Here is a 16,552-nt window from a genome sequence, read left to right as displayed (position 1 = left end):
GTTTCACCAGAAGTTCAAATTAAAATTTGCACTGGGTTATGCCTTTGGGTGGAGAGTGCAAATCATTTTGAACCATAATTTTATGAGGATGGGTTGGGTAGACTGGTTTTGTCCTTATCATCCCTCACTGTGCTTACTGCATTTATATAGCATCTTTCACCACGCTAGGACAGTCCAAAGTGTTTAACAGTGAAGAATGTTTGAAGTGTAAATGCTATTGTAATGCAGCAATAACTGCAGCCAATTTGCACACAGTAAGATCCTTTGAACAGCAACAAAATAAATGAGCAAATAATCTGCTTAAGGTGTTGGTTAAGGGATAAATTCCTTCAAGACAACTGGCAAAATTCTCTTACTTTTGAATAGTTCAATGGATCTTTTAAGTCGATCTGAAAGTCTTTGTTTAATGTCTAATTTGAAAGACAGCACCTCTGATAGTGAACCTTGGTATGCCGTACCTGAGTTTTGAGCTCATCACAGGAGTGTGAGATAGTCAACATCCACTGACTCACAGGTGAGTGGGTTACGATTGAGCCGCAGTTGATATAGTTATGTTAATGAGGAAAACTTACACCTTTCACAATAACTTCATTGCAGTGTTAATGTAAGCCTTACTTGTGACTAATTAATCAACTGTACTTTATCTTGCTGGTTCTTTTACAACTTGAAAGAGAGTTGAATAAAAGTACACTCTGCTACACTGAATAGAACTTGCAAACTGTAAGGCATTGGAAGTAAATTATAAACTATAAGATACTGGCAAGTAAACTAAAATTGCTACTTGAAAGTAACAAATCCAGCTGTAAAAGCCTGCGCTTATTTGCCAAATATCCAGAACATCTGCATTTCACATATAAAGCTCTAAAAAGGGTAAAAAGGAATATAGAAATTAAGAATTTAGGCAAAAAGTTAGCAGATAGATTATAATGTGAGGAAACATTGAAATTATTCATTTTGGAAGAAAAATTCAAAGAACAGACCTTTTTTTTAATATGGGAAGCTAGTGTTGGTAATCAGAGGGATTTGATGGCCCTTGTCCATGAATTACGGAAAGTTAACATGCAGGTAATAGCAAGCAATTACGAGGGCAAATGGTATGGAACCATTGGTACAAGTGGGTGAGAGCATAAGAGCAAGAAATTCTTGCACAATTGTTCAGGGCTTTGGTGAGGCCACACCTGCAATATGTGTGCAGTTTTAGTCTTCCAACCTAAGGAAGAATATACTCAACTAAAAGGGTGATATAACTAAAATGCACCAAACTGATTCCTGGGATGAGACAACTGTCCTACAAGGAGAGATTGAATAGATTAGGTCTATATTTTCTGGAGTTTAGAAGAATCAGAGGTGATCTCTTTGAGTGCACAAGACTTTTAGATGGCTTGACAGGCAGTCACTGATAGGCTTTCTCCCCTGGCTGGAGAGTTTAAAACATGGGACCATATTTTCAGAATAAGGTATTAGTTATTTAGGGCTGTGATGAAGAGAAATGTCTTTGCTCTACCAGTTGTCAATCTTTGGAGGGTATTGTAATTTTTTACTTGGGTGAGGAGGCAGCCTGAGTCAATCTCAGCTGAAAAGAGGATTGAATTCCATGCTTTTGGCATTAATCTGATCCGCACAGTAGCCATCCAGTCCACTAAGCTTAGCAGCCTCCCATATTGTGCCACATCAACAACATCATGTAGAATGATACAGCACCAAAGCAGGCCATTCAACCCAACGTGTCCATGCCAACTCTTTGAAAGAAATTTTCAAGAAATCTCATTTTCCTGCTCTTTTTCCATAGCTTGACAAGGTTTCCACCTTCCAGGGATTACTCAATTTTCTTTGGAAAGTTACGATTGAATTTGCTTCCAGGCAGTGCATTTCGTTTCATACCTTGGGTCATAAAAAACATCTTGTCTCCCTTCTGGTTCTCTTGCCAGTCATCATAAATCTGTGTCTTGTGGTTATTTATCCAGAGAAACATGAAGGAGAAACAGTCTCTCCTAAATTACTCCATCAAGAACCTTCAAGATTTTCATAGAATCATAGAAACCTTGCAGTGCAGAAAGAGGCCATTTGGCCCATCGAGTCTGCACCGATCACAATTCCACCCAGGGCCCCACCCCCATATCCCTACATATTTACCCACTAATCTCTTTAACCAACACATCTCAGGACAGTAAGGAGCAATTTTAGCATGGCCAATCAACCTAATCCGCGCATCTTTGGACTGTGGGAGGAAACCGGAGCACCTGGAGGAAACACACGCAGACATGAGGAGAATGTGCAAACTCCACACAGACAGTAACCCAAGCCAGGAATCAAACCCAGGTCCCTGGAGCTGTGAAGCAGCAGTGCTAACCACTGTGCTACCGTGCCGCCCAGAGAGAGGGCAGATGGGGTCTTGATTTAACCTAAAAGACAGTACCTGTGCAGCAGACACCCCCAGTAGCTGCCTTGAAGTGTCAGCCTGCATTGTGTGTTCAGGTCTTTGCTGTGTGATTTGAACCCACGTTAACTCAGAGACTGGAATGCCACCAACAGCTGATGAAGAGACCAAACAGTTGTCCAATACCTTTCAAATTTCAGGCTTTACATTGCATGGGGGTTTAAGTTACACTGGATGCAACTTTTGACTCACTGGTTGAAGTATTTCTGTTAAATTAGTGTGTGTGCATTAGTTGTGCTAAAAATGGTGCAGAAGAAATTAAGTCCTTTCAATGCTTTATAATTATGGGTGTGATTTTCCCGATGAAAAACTAAGAGCTGATGCCAGCGGGGAAACCATGTTGGGGGGGAAGATCCCAAGTATAAAACAAACCGGTCAGCCTAGCTTCACAGCCCAGCTAAAAAAACCAAGAAGCCTGTCTTAATGTCTACTGGCCGGTGTCCATCATTATGAAGTTCTTCGAAAGGTTAGTCATGGCACAAATCAATTCCAGCCTCCTGGACTGCCTGGATGCATGAAGTTTGTCTACCATCGCAACAGGTCCACAGCAGACACCATCTCCCTGGCCCTGCACTCAATGCTGAAAAATCTAGATAACAAGGACACTTACGTCAGACTCCTATTTACTGACTACAGCTCAGCCTTCAACACTATTATTCCCACGAAACACTGTGGCCTGGACCTCGGCACCTCTCTCTGCGACTGGATCCTGAACTTCCTAACTCACAGACCACAATCAGTAAGGATAGGCAACAACACCTCCTCCATGATCATCGTCAACACTGGTGCCTCACAAGGCTGTGTTCTCAGCCCCCTACTATACTCCTTATACACCTATGACTGTGCGGCCAAATTTCCCTCCAATTTGATTTTCAAGTTTGCTAACGACACCACTGCAATGGGTTGGATCTCAAACAATGATGAGATAGAGTACAGGAATGAGATAGAGAATCTAGTGAACTGGTGCGGAAACAATAATCTTTCCCTCAATGTCAACAGAACAAAGGAGATAGACATCAACTTCAGCGAGCGTAAAGGAGAACATGCCCCTGTCTACATCAACGGGGACGAAGTGGAAGGGGTCGAGAGCTTTAAGTTTTTAGGTGTCCAGATCACCAACAATCTGTCCTGGTCCCCCCATGCTGACACTATAGTTAAGAAAACCCACCAACGCCTCTACTTTGTCAGAAGACTAAGGAAATTTGGCATGTCAGCTATGACTCTCACCAACTTTTACAGATGCACCATAGAAAGCATTCTTTCTGATTGTATCACAGATTGGTATGGCTCCTGCTCTACCCAAGATCAAAGGAACTACAAAAGGTTGTAAATGTAGCCTAAACCAACCTCCCATCCATCTCTGTCTACACTTCCCACTGCTTCAGCAAAGTAGCCAGCATAATTAAGGATACCACGCATCCTGGACATTCTCTTCTTCTATCAGGAAAAAAATACAAAAGTCTGAGGACACATACCAACCAATACAAGAACAGCTTCTTCCCTGCTGCTGTCAGACTTTTGAATGGACTTACCTTGCATTAAGTTGATCTTTCTGTACACCCTAGCTATGACTGTAACACTACATTCTGCACTCTCCCCTCTTCTTCTCTGAGAACAGTATGCTTTGTCTATATAGCATACAAGAAATAATACTTTTCGCTGTATGTTAACACATGTGACAACAATAAATCAAATCAAATCAAAACAAGGACTGCAGCACATCTTTTAAGAGTGTCGAAACTCACAGTTGAGTGACAGGCTACCCATGGATATAGCAATCCCCACTGACAAGGATGACAACACCAAGAGGCTACCTTCCCCCACCCCTAAATGAATAAGTCACCCCCATCTACCCATCCCACCAATACCACACAGGCATGAGATGACTCCACTGCCCTCCCCCAGTCAGAGGCTCACCTCCACTCCCACCCCTCATAAGAGAAAGAGACTGATATGAGGTCACCAAAGGCACCAGTCCCCTCAGTTTCCCCTTCAGGCCCCATCCTTTGTCAGTGCCACCTTTTAAATGTCAAGGTGGCAGGGGGGAATGATGCCCGCCTTTTAACTGGCTGAAAGCTATCTTCAGTGCAGGCATGCTGTTCCACCAGGAAGAAAGCTATGAAAAAAAATCAGCAAAGGTCTTCAAAACAAAGAACAAGCCTGTCTTTAAAAACTACAGAGAAAAGAGGAAGCATTTCAGATTTAATCAAGCATGAAGGAAGGCAAAAACAAACAAAGCTACTGTCTCCCATGAAATAGTCTGGATCTATCAATCAGGAAGCTAACTAAAGGTACCAGAGCATGAATGAGAATCTGAGCAAAGCACTTCAAAGGATTTAGACCTCTCAGCATGAAAGGAAACTACAGTGATAAAGAAAGGGGTGAGACTTTGCAGATGTGGCGAAAAGAAGTACTTTAGGGTTAATGAGGTATGAAATGATTGTATTAACAATGTAGGTTTTGATCTCCACTGGAGCTGTCAGTCAGAAAGCGCTTAAATGCACCATCTGTTCCTTGTGTAAACAAACACAGCTAATCCCCTCTCTGATGTGGATTGAACTGTCAGTCCAAAAGCCTGGTAAAATTCAATGGAGGGGTCAGTGAGTTTACAAATGAACCCTAATGGGGCAAGTGAAACTGTTAGCCTTCTGTCAAAGCAATTTTAGAAGGCTAAACAGGGCTTGAAAGGAGGATCTCCCTTGTGAAAATCAATACTTCTGTCAATCAAAGCAGTTCAAAGAGGTTCTGAAGCAGCTTATGAGAGAAAGCAAGGGGATCAGCCATGTGAAACAGACATCTCCTATCAATCAGAGTTCTTCAAAGTGGCCTGGTCATACCCAGGGCTTCTGAAATAAACTAAGATCAATCCCTTCTATAGAATGGAGTGTTGTGATTTTGAAGGCTTCCAGGTTTTCGGGGGCATGGTAATCAATGTAACCAGGTCACTTTTAAGGTTACACAGAACACAGAAAACAATTACGATTTTTAACAGAAAATTGCCTGAAATTACCATGCTGATCCTCATGTTTCCCAGGGCAAGGAGGAGAGATCCAGTCATGAGACCCCCATCCTGGAAGAGGGTACAGAGGTGTGGCTAAACGAGCCACCTAAAATGGCAATTTGTAAAGCACTCTGGGACAACTGGGCAAGAACTAAAACAGCAGGTTGCAGCTTAAAAGACAGAGATGGACAGGCTGCAACTCAGACAACTGAATACACAGGATATGGGCTGTCTCCAAGACAAAAGGGACTTTCTGGTCAAACTGGGTTGTTTACCAGACATAGGGGCACTGTAACCCCATATCTGAGAGGGAGGTGTGTGTTCTATATGCTCCCAGCACCTACAGACATGGTCATTGGGGACACACCCAGAGATTGGTGTGGCAGCACCTGATTGGACTTTATCGATCAGGGTGATCAAGTCCTGATTGATTGATTGGCCATGGCCAAAAGAGTGTGGAACGCAATGGGGTATAAAGGCTGCTGTACAACCAAGAAGCTCTCTCTCTCTCTCTGACCCCAACAGCAAGCTACAACAATGGTGACCACCACCAGCAACGACCAGCACAAGCCACCACACCCGAGAAGGAAGGAAGACCTGAGCCGGAGTGCCAGACATAAGAACATAAGAATATAAGAAATAGGAGCAGGAGTAGGCCATCTAGCCCTTCGAGCCTGCCCCGCCATTCAATAAGATCATGGCTGATCTGTCGTGGCTCAGTTCCACATTCCTGCCCTCTCCCCATAACCCTTAATCCCCTCTCTCATCAAAAACCCATCAACCCGCGTCTTAAAAATATTTAGCAAAGCAGCCTCCACCACTTCAACGGGCAGAGAATTCCAGAGATTCACTACCCTTTGAGTGAAGAAATTCCTCCTCAACTCCGTTCTAAACCGCCCCCCCTTTATCTTGAGGCTGTGCCCCCTAGTCCTACTATCCTTTCTGAGCGGGAAGAGTCTCTCCACCTCTATCCTATCCATCCCATTCATCATATTATACGTCTCAATGAGATCTCCCCTCATTCTTCTAAACTCTAACGAGTACAAGCCTAATTTATTCAGCCTCTCCTCATAGCTCAACCCCCTCAACTCCGGCATCAGCCTAGTAAACCTCCTCTGCACTCCCTCCAAGGCTAAAATATCCTTGCGTAAGTACGGCGCCCAAAACTGCACACAGTACTCCAGTTGCGGCCTCACCAACGCCCTATACAGCCGCAGCAAGACCTCCCTACTTTTATATTCAATCCCCCTCGCGATGAAGGCCAGCATCCCATTCGCCTTCCTGACCACCTGCTGCACCTGCAAGCTGGGTTTTTGCGACTCATGCACAAGGACCCCGAGGTCCCTCTGCACCGTCGCCTGCTGCAGTTTTTCTCCACGTAAGTAATAGTCCTTCCTACCATTGTTCCTACCAAAGTGGACCACCTCGCACTTGCCAACATTAAATTCCATTTGCCATTTCCTGGCCCATTCGCCCAGCCTATCTAGATCCTTCTGTAGACTCTCCCCACCCTCCGCACAATTTGCCTTTCCACCAATCTTGGCGTCATCAGCAAATTTCGACAACCTGCACTCAGTTCCCTCCTCCAGATCATCTATATAAATGGTAAATAGCTGAGGCCCCAGCACCGACCCCTGGGGCACTCCACTAGTCACCATCCGCCAATCCGAATAGCACCCATTGACCCCCACTCTCTGCCTCCTATTTGACAACCAGTCCTCTATCCACGCTAACACCCTACCCCCAACTCCATGCCCCCTGACCTTCAAGGACCAGACTACGCAGAGGACTATCGAGACCAGCGCAAAGATAAAGGCCAATATCTGCTTGGGTACTTGCCAGTCGCGCAAAGTTAAGTCAAGGTCTAGTATTGGACTTGAACTTTAGCATTTTCTGTAAGATAACTTATTATTGGTTGGGTAGGTGATTACTGATTATGTGATTTAAATAAATATTGGTTGTACTAATATAAAGCCGACTCGCAATTCTTTGTCCATCGTATAAGGGTTAGAACAGACCGTACAGCAAACACAACAAATTGGCAAATCTGCTGGGGCATCGACAAGAAGTAACTTTGTTGCTCCGATATCGAATTCTACAGAATCTACATTGAATAATTATTTAAAACACAGAGCCACAGGTGTAAACTCCTTACTGGACAAATAACTGCTTTTGGGAAGTTGTTTATTGTGCTTGCATTGTTACTAACAAGGAGGACAGGGTAAACTCCGTAGGTTTACATTAGAATCTAGAGGAATTAGGACTGGAACATAGCCCAAAGCCATAGCCACAGTCCGATCAATTCCCTACTCCTTGTCATTGAATATAGAATGGCAGGAAACAGAACAGAGACAGAGCCTGGTCCACACCTGAAGTGCCCCTAAGGGTACTGATCAACCCAGACATAACAGGGGACTTGAGCACCCTAGAGGACTGTCGCAACTCGCTAGATATAAGCCCTTGCAGCATTATAGATTCTCTCATAAACATAAGCCTTAATATCCCCAGACCTAATAATGAGGCCCTGACTAAACACACCGCGTTATTTTGATGGGGATACCTGGTGCTGCATCCCCCACCTGGGTAAGGGACCAGACACATAGATTAATTAGAATGGAAGATGAGGATAAAGGACCCCCGAACCCTGATCCAAACGCAGACCCCACAGTGCAGCCCAACAGTCACAGGTATGGAGGCCAGGTGAGGAGATAATGATGGAGCCCCATGAGACAAATGATTCAGAAAATGAGTCTCTGTTGGGCAATTTGTTAATGGAAATGCTGAATGAAGGAATCTCAGATGCTCCAAATGATGAAATTCAGCTTGCAGCTGTTGTTGTTCGTCCATTGTCGTCAATGAGGACATTGACACCATTAGTCATTTTGAGGCTGGATGCAGTGTGTCCAAAGATGACTGATCATGATTAGACATGACCACCTGGGAAACGCTGGCACAAAGCTGCCCTACCTGGTGCTGCCTCATCCACAAGGATTGTCAAGGTTATGAAGTAAGGTGTATTGCTGAAGCACAACTTAAGCATGAGCTGCGCAAGTCCAGAGCCACCAGCGCAACAACTACAGTGCCTACACAAGTCTGTCCAATATGTGCCAGGCCATTCATGCCCGAATTGGAGTGTCAAAGGCTTTCGTGAGGTCAACAAAGGTTGTGTAGAGCTCACGATTCTGCTCCTGACACTCCTCTGAAGTTGGCACGCAGCAAAAATCATGTCAGTAGTCCCGTGACCTTTGCAGAAGCCACACTGTGATTCTGAAGCAAGCCTAGCTCCAGGTGAGTGACTAGATGGTTTAGCAGGACACTCGTGCGAGTTTTTCCTGTGATGGAGAGCAGCGAGATTCCTCAGTCGTTGTTGCATATGTGCTGATTGCCCTTCCTCTCATAGAGGTGTACGAAGGAAGTATCTTTAAGTTCCTGAGGAATGGATTCTTGCTTCCAAAAGGACTGGAACAACTCAATGAGCTTCTCGATAAGTGCGGGACCAGCAGCTTTATAGATCTCTACGGCTATGGCATCTGCCCCTGGGGCTTTGCCACTGGATAACTGGCTGACAGTTTTCGTGACTTCAGCCACTACCGGTGGGTCATCCATGGCGCTGTTGATATCGACCTGGGGAATCCTGTCTATTGCCTCATCGTTAATAGATGACAGTCGGTTGAGGACGGCTTCAAAGTGTTCAGCCCATCTCTGCAGGATCTGTATTGAGAGTTGTACCATCTGTACTCAGGACGGGGGAGCTCCCAAGAGATTGAGGTCCATAGAGAGTGTTGAGGACTTCATAGAACTGTTTCAAGTTGTTTCTGTTAGTGTATCCCTGTATTTCATCTGCCTTGGCACTCAGCCAGGCACGCTGCATTTTATGCAGTTTATTCTGGACTGTCCTGCGAGCACTGGTAAAAGCATTTTTCTTGGCAGCTGATGATGGGTCGTTCTGACAGGCTCAATGTAGATGGTGCTTTTCAACAAGTACAGCCTGTATCTCCTTATCATTCTCATCGAACCAGTCATGCTGCTTGCGGGTAGAGGCCCCAAGCATCTTCAGTGCAGATGAATGGACAGCATCCCTGAAGAGTTCCCAATCACCCTCAGCATTGCCTGCGAGGTGTAGGTCAGCAAGCATGACTTCTAAGTCTTCAGCCAGTGTTGAAGCAATGCTGGGGTTCTTTGGCTAGGCCGCTTTGATTCTTTTCATAGCCTTGCTTCCTTGTGGTCACCTGTTGGGTCTGATGCGGAGCCTCATTTTGGAGACAATGAGCCTGTGATCTGTCCAGCAGTCAGCACCACACGTGGCCTTGGTCACTCTGACATCCTGCCTGTCTTTTCTCCTGACAATGACATAGTCAATAAGATGCCAATGCTTAGAGCGGGGTTGCATCCAGGAGGTCTTGTTACAGGTAGGCAGACAAAAGGTTGTGTTGGTGATGAGGAGGTCGTGTGCTGCACAGGTCTTCATTAAGAGTAGGCTGTTATTGTTACACTTGCCTACTCCATGCCTCCCAATGACTCCCTGCCAGATTGCACAGTCACACCCTACTCTTGCATTGAAATTGTCAAGCAAGATCAGCTTGTGGGTACTGCTCACTGCAGATAGTAGGGTGCCTAGTTCATCATAGAACTTGTCTTTCATCTCGTCCAGGTTGTTCATTGTGGGGGCATAGGCATTGATCAGGGTTGCTTGACTTCTGTTCTGTAGCGGAAGTTGTAATTCATAAGCCAGTTATTCACACCCTTGGGTAGACTAGCAAGTTTCCGAACAAGGTGACTCTTAATGGCGAATCCAACTCCAGCATCATTGCTGCTGTGACCGCTCCAGAAAAAAATGTATCCATCTCCAGTTTCGGTTAACTGACCTACGTTGGCAAGACGAGTTTCACTCAGGGCTGCAATGTCAATGTTGTATCTTGCAAACTCTCTAGCAACTAAGGTTGTTCTTCTCTCTGGTCTGTCTGCTGTAAGGTTGTCCAAAAGAGTGCGCACATTCCAAGTGCCAATGGTGAGCAGTGTCATCTTGTGTTTTATTTTGTTCAACCACAAGATGGGATCTTCGTTAGCGGCGGTAAACTGGCCAGGGTGTAGTAAAGCAGGCAATGATTGCAGAGACGATCCTGGTTAGGAGTGAAAGTAATAGGGTAATTGTTATGGGGGATTTTAACTTTACTAACATTGATTGGAATTGCTATAGCTCTAGCTCGTTAGAGGGGTCAGTTTTTGTTCAAAGTGTGCAGGAAGGTTTTTTGACTCAATATGTAGATAGGCCAACTAGAGGTGAGGCTATATTGGACTTGGTGCTGGGAAATGAGCCAGACCAGGTGCTAGACTTGGAAGTTGGTGTGCTTTTTGGTGATAGTGACCACAATTCGGTTACGTTCACCTTAGTGATGGAAAGGGATAGGCATGAACCTCGGGTCAGTAGTTTTAGCTGGGGGAAGGGTAATTATGAGGCCATTAGGAGAGAATTAGGAAGCATTGGTTGGACTAGGAGATTACAGGGACTAGGAACGTCTGAAATGTGGAGTTTTTTCAAGGAGCAGCTACTGTGGGTCTGTGATAGGTATGTCCCTGTCAGGCAAGGAGGAATTGGTAGGGCTAGGGAACCGTGGTGCACAAAAAAAGTTGATTTGTTGGTTAGGAAGAAGAAGGAGGCTTATGTTCGGATGAGGCTTGAGGGCTCGGGTAGTGCAGTAGAAAGCTTTAGATTGGCTAGGAGGGAGTTGAAGAGGGAGTTAAGAAGGGCTAGAAGAGGGCATGAGATGACTTTGGCTGATAGGATTAAGGAGAATCCTAAGGCGTTCTATAGGTATGTCAAGAACAGAAGGTTGGTCAGGGCAAGATTAGGGCCAGTTACAGACAGTAGGGGGAAGTTGTGTGTGGAACCGGAAGAGATTGTAGAGGCATTGAACGATTATTTCTCTTCGGTGTTCACGCAGGACGATATGAATGTAGCTGAGGAGGTCACTGGGGTGAAGGGGTGTAAAATAGAAAGTATTGTAGTTGATACAGAGGATGTGTTGGATATTCTAGATGGGTTGAAAATAGATAAGTCCCCTGGTCCAGACGGGATTTACCCTAGGATTCTATGGGAGGCAAGAGAGGTGATTGCAGAGCCACTGGCTCTGATCTTCAGGTCGTCGTTGGTCTCTGGTATAGTACCGGAAGATTGGAGGACAGCGAATGTTGTCCCATTGTTTAAGAAGGGGAGCAGAGACTTCCCTGGGAATTATAGACCAGTGAGTCTTACTTCTGTAGTGGGCAAGGTTTTAGAAAGAATTATTAGGGATAGGATTTATAGTTATTTGGAGAGTAATGAATTGATTAGAGATAGTCAGCATGGTTTTGTAGCGGGAAGGTCGTGCCTTACTAACCTTATTGAGTTCTTTGAGAAGGTGACCAAAGAGGTGGATAGGGGTAAGGCAGTAGATGTGGTATATATGGATTTTAGTAAGGCGTTTGATAAGGTTCACCATGGTATGCTTCTGCAAAAAATGCAGATGTATGGGATTGGTGGTAATTTAGGTACTTGGATCAGGAATTGGTTAGCAGATAGGAGACAGAGGGTGGTGGTTGATGGTAATTATTCATCATGGAGTTCGGTTACGAGTGGTGTGCCTCAGGGATCTGTTTTGGGGCCACTGCTGTTTGTAATCTTTATTAATGATCTGGATGAGGGTATAGTTGGGTGGATTAGTAAGTTTGCTGATGACACCAAAGTCGGAGGTGTGGTAGATTGTGAGGAAGGGTGTCGAAGTTTGCAGGGTGACTTGGACAGGTTGCAGAGCTGGGCCGCGAGGTGGCGGATGGAGTTTAATGCGGAGAAGTGTGAGGTAATCCATTTCGGTAGGAATAACAGATGTGTTGAGTATAGGGCTAACGGGAGGACTTTGAATAGAGTGGAGGAGCAGAGGGATCTAGGTGTATGTGTACATAGATCCCTGAAAGTTGGGAATCAAGTAGATAAGGTTGTTAAGAAGGCGTACGGTGTCTTGGCGTTTATTGGTAGGGGGATTGAATTTAGGAGTCGCAGCGTCATGTTGCAACTGTACACAACTCTGGTGCGGCCGCACTTGGAGTACTGTGTGCAGTTCTGGTCCCCACATTACAGGAAGGATGTGGAGGCTTTGGAGAGGGTGCAGAGGAGGTTTACCAGGATGTTGCCTGGTATGCAGGGGAGGTCCTATGAGGAGAGACTGAGGGATTTGGGGTTGTTTTCACTGGAAAGAAGGCGGCTAAGAGGGGATCTTATAGAAACATATAAGATGATTAGAGGTTTAGATAGGGTGGATGGTGATAGCCTGTTTCCTCGGATGGAGAAATCTAGCACGAGGGGGCATGGCTTTAAATTAAGGGGGGGTAGTTATAGGACGGATGTCAGGGGCAGGTTCTTTACCCAGAGGGTGGTGAGGGACTGGAATGCCCTGCCTGCTGCAGTTGTAAATGCGCCTAGTTTGGGGGCGTTTAAGAGATTGGTGGATAGGTTTATGGATGAAAAGGGATTGGTTTAGATTAGAGGGTCAATGTTTTTTTTTAAAAATAAGACTGGTCGGCGCAACATTGTGGGCCGAAGGGCCTGTTCCGCGCTGTAATGTTCTATGTTCTATGTTTAGGACACCTTTTCTAGCCCCTTCCTCATTCTATGGAGGTGCGCAGTGCGTTCCTGAAGAGGACTGCTCAGTCACCCAGGTAGACTCCGAGTTTCACTGCTGCTTCAGTCAGCGGAAAACAACCATTAGACCTGAGCCGTCTGTATGCAGGTCTGTGACTACAGCTCCCAGTGTATCCATACCTGCTGCTTTGTCACTCGCCCATCGCCACAGGACTTCAAAGTTTGAACAGGACGATGATGATGGTGTCGAAACTAGTGCTTGATTTGGATTAAAGTGAGGAAGAGTTACACAGTGTCAGCCTCACTCTCTCTTTCCAATTCCCATCTGGATCCAGTGGCAAGACAAGAGTCAAGACAAGTGGTGTGCCTCAGGGATCTGTGTTGGGGCCACTGCTGTTTGTGATTTTTATTAATGATCTGGATGAGGGTATAGTTGGGTGGATCAGTAAATTTGCTGATGACACCAAAGTCGGAGGTGTGGTAGATTGTGAGGAAGGGTGTCCTAGTTTGCAGGAAGACTTAGACAGGTTGCAGAGTTGGGCCGAGAGGTGGCGGATGGAGTTTAATGCAGAGAAATGTGAGGTAATTCACTTTGGTAGGAATAACAGATGTGTTGAGTATAGGGGTAACGGGAAGACTTTGAATAGTGTGGAGGAGCAGAGGGATCTAGGTGTATGTGTACATAGATCCCTGAAAGTTGGGAATCAAGTAGATAAGGTTGTTAAGAAGGCATACAGTGTCTTGGCGTTTATTGGTAGGGGGATTGAATTTAGGAGTCGTAGCGTTATGTTGCAACTGTACACAACTCTGGTGCGGCCGCACTTGGAGTATTGTGTGCAGTTCTGGTCCCCACATTACAGGAAGGATGTGGAGGCTTTGGAGAGGGTGCAGAGGAGGTTTACCAGGATGTTGCCTGGTATGGAGGGGAGATCCTATGAGGAGAGGCTGAGGGATTTGGGGTTGTTTTCGCTGGAAAGAAGGCGGCTAAGAGGGGATCTTATTGAAACATATAAGATGATTAGAGGTTTAGATAGGGTGGATAGTGATAGCCTTTTTCCTCTGATGGAAAAATCTAGCACGAGGGGGCATGGCTTTAAACTAAGGGGGGGCAGTTATAGGACAGATGTCAGGGGTAGGTTCTTTACCCAGAGGGTGGTGAGGGATTGGAATGCCCTGCCTGCTGCAGTTGTAAATGCGCCTAGTTTGGGGGCGTTTAAGAGGTCTGTGGATAGGTTTATGGACGAAAAGGGATTGGTTTAGGTTAGTGGGTCATTGTTGTTGTTTTTTTTTAACTGGTCGGCGCAACATCGTGGGCCGAAGGGTCTGTTCTGCGCTGTAATGTTCTATGTTCTATGTTCTAAGACGATTGGAGATGGGACTAGGCACAATGGATGATCAGGATGTCTTGTAATAATGGTATTTAGAATATGTGATTGCTTGTATTTGTGGTTAACTAGCTTACTGTAATAATGGTGTTGTTGTTTTTGTACTTGTGGAGTGTTGCTGTCTGTAGCTTCTGGAATGTAAATATGTCGCAGGGATTATTATTACTGTGCATGCCAATGCCTGGGCCTTGCTTGACTGTTGAGTGACTGGGGAATTACTGACAGATACGGGTCCAGAGTTTGTGATCCATCACGCATCGTGTTCAGGATCAAAGGGGGAACAGTGGCCAAGCGGGCCACCTAAAATTTGTAAAGTGCTCTGGGACAGATTGCTGCCTAAAAGACAGATAAACAGGCTGCAGCTCAAATGACTGAATGAACAGGATATGGCCATCTCCAGGACAAAAGGGACTTTCTGGTCAAACTGGCTTGTTTACCAGACATAGGGGCACAGTAACCCCTTATTTAGGAAGGAGGTGTGTGTCCCATGTGCCCCCAGCACCTTCAGACATGGCCACTGGGGAAATACCCAATGATTGGTGTGGTAGCACCTAACTAAACTTTATCGATCAGGGTGATCAAGTCCTGATCGATTGATTGGCAATGGCCAAAAGGGTGTGGAACACAATGGGGTATAAAGGCTGCTGTGCAACCAAGAATTTCTCTCTCTCTGACCCCACGAACAAGTTACAACAATGGTGACCATCGCCAGCAACGACCAGCACGAGGAGAGCCACCATACTCGAAGGAAGGAAGACCAGAAATAGAATGCCAGACTAGACCAAAGGACCAGACTTCACATTGGACTATAGAGACCAGTGCACAGAAAAATCTGCTTGGGTATGTGCCAGTCCAACAAAGTCAATTCAAGGTCTAGTATTGGACTTGAACCTTAGTATTTTCTGCAAGATAACTTATTGTTGGTTGGGTGGGTGATAGTGTGTTTTAAATAAATATTGGTTGTACTAACAAGAAATCTAATCGCAATTCTTTGTCCAGCGTATAAGAGTTAAAAGACCGTACGGCAGGCACAACAGAGGTTTACCCCATCCCCCAGCCCACGTCCACCCAACCACAAGATTTCTTGGGGCTCCCTCCCTCTGTAGCCCCGCAGTGGCAGAGGGGCAGAGTGGCACAGTACTTACCTCCTTGTCCTTCCTCAGATTTCAAGATGCCAGGTTCACCCTTGCCAGGATCTGTACCAAATCACATCCATTGCACTTCCCACTGCGGGGAGCATAATGGAAAACCTGAGCTTCCATTTGATTATATTCTAACAATATTAAAACAATATTAGTCAGGTTCCTGCCTGGATTGGGACCAGCACAGTGGGCAAGGGAGACTCACAATGAGCTTGATACCAGTGGGAATCCCGTTTTTGTCCTTCACACCCTTTTGAGTAGGCCAGCAGTGATCCTGACTGCAGGTAGCAGCAGTGGAAAATTGCCTTTTATATCTTTCCAAAAGCTAATGCTTTTTTCCTGCAATTTTTCTGTATAAAATCCTATAATTCGTTGTTAGTACTCAGGTTCAGCAAGCCATTTCTGTGGCTTAGTTTTTCCTGGAGTAATGTGGTTTGGAATCAAATCCAGGTTCCAAACATGTGAGATAGAATGTTAATCTAATTCAAAGAAATTTACAATACAAAGGGGTCATTCAATCCTGCGCTGAATCTTTGAGAATTATGCAATTGGTCCAAATCCCCTGCTTTTTACTTAAAATCTAACAAATCTTTATCCCTTCAATATATTTATCCAATTCTCTTTTGCAAGTTATTATTGAATCTGCTGCCATAATACTTTCAGGCAGAGCATTCCAGATCACGCTGACATGCTTGTGTGGGGCAGTGGATAGGGGTGGGGGGGGGTGGTAAGGTGTTGACTGGGACCCCTTGACAAACAGTAGTGGGTGTGTGGGTTCTGCCATATCTTAGGTGGTTGGAGAGAGGAGTTGTTGAGGTGGTATATGTTAGTGGGAGGGGACTGTAAAGTTGGGGATTTTTGTTGTGTTTCTGGAGGTAGGGGTGGATGTCAAGGTGGTGTGTGTATTGGAATTTTTGGGGGGGTTTCTTGGTTGGGGAGGTTTTTTGTGCCTCTTGCTGTGTAAGTCTCCAG

General features: G+C 45.3%; 1 protein-coding gene across 1 annotated transcript in view; it reads right to left on the bottom strand.

Annotated features, from left to right (window-relative positions):
- msh4 (mutS homolog 4) overlaps positions 1 to 16,552 on the bottom strand; it is a 95,186-nt gene that overhangs the window by 65,973 nt on the left and 12,661 nt on the right. The gene's annotated exons all lie outside the window — the stretch shown is intronic.

The sequence above is a fragment of the Carcharhinus amblyrhynchos genome, chromosome 9 (assembly GCF_965287045.1).
Source record: "Carcharhinus amblyrhynchos chromosome 9, sCarAmb.v2.hapA, whole genome shotgun sequence".
Taxonomy (NCBI): domain Eukaryota; kingdom Metazoa; phylum Chordata; class Chondrichthyes; order Carcharhiniformes; family Carcharhinidae; genus Carcharhinus; species Carcharhinus amblyrhynchos.
The sequence above is the reverse complement of the archived record's forward strand: the minus strand, read 5'-3'. Positions and strand labels throughout refer to the sequence as shown.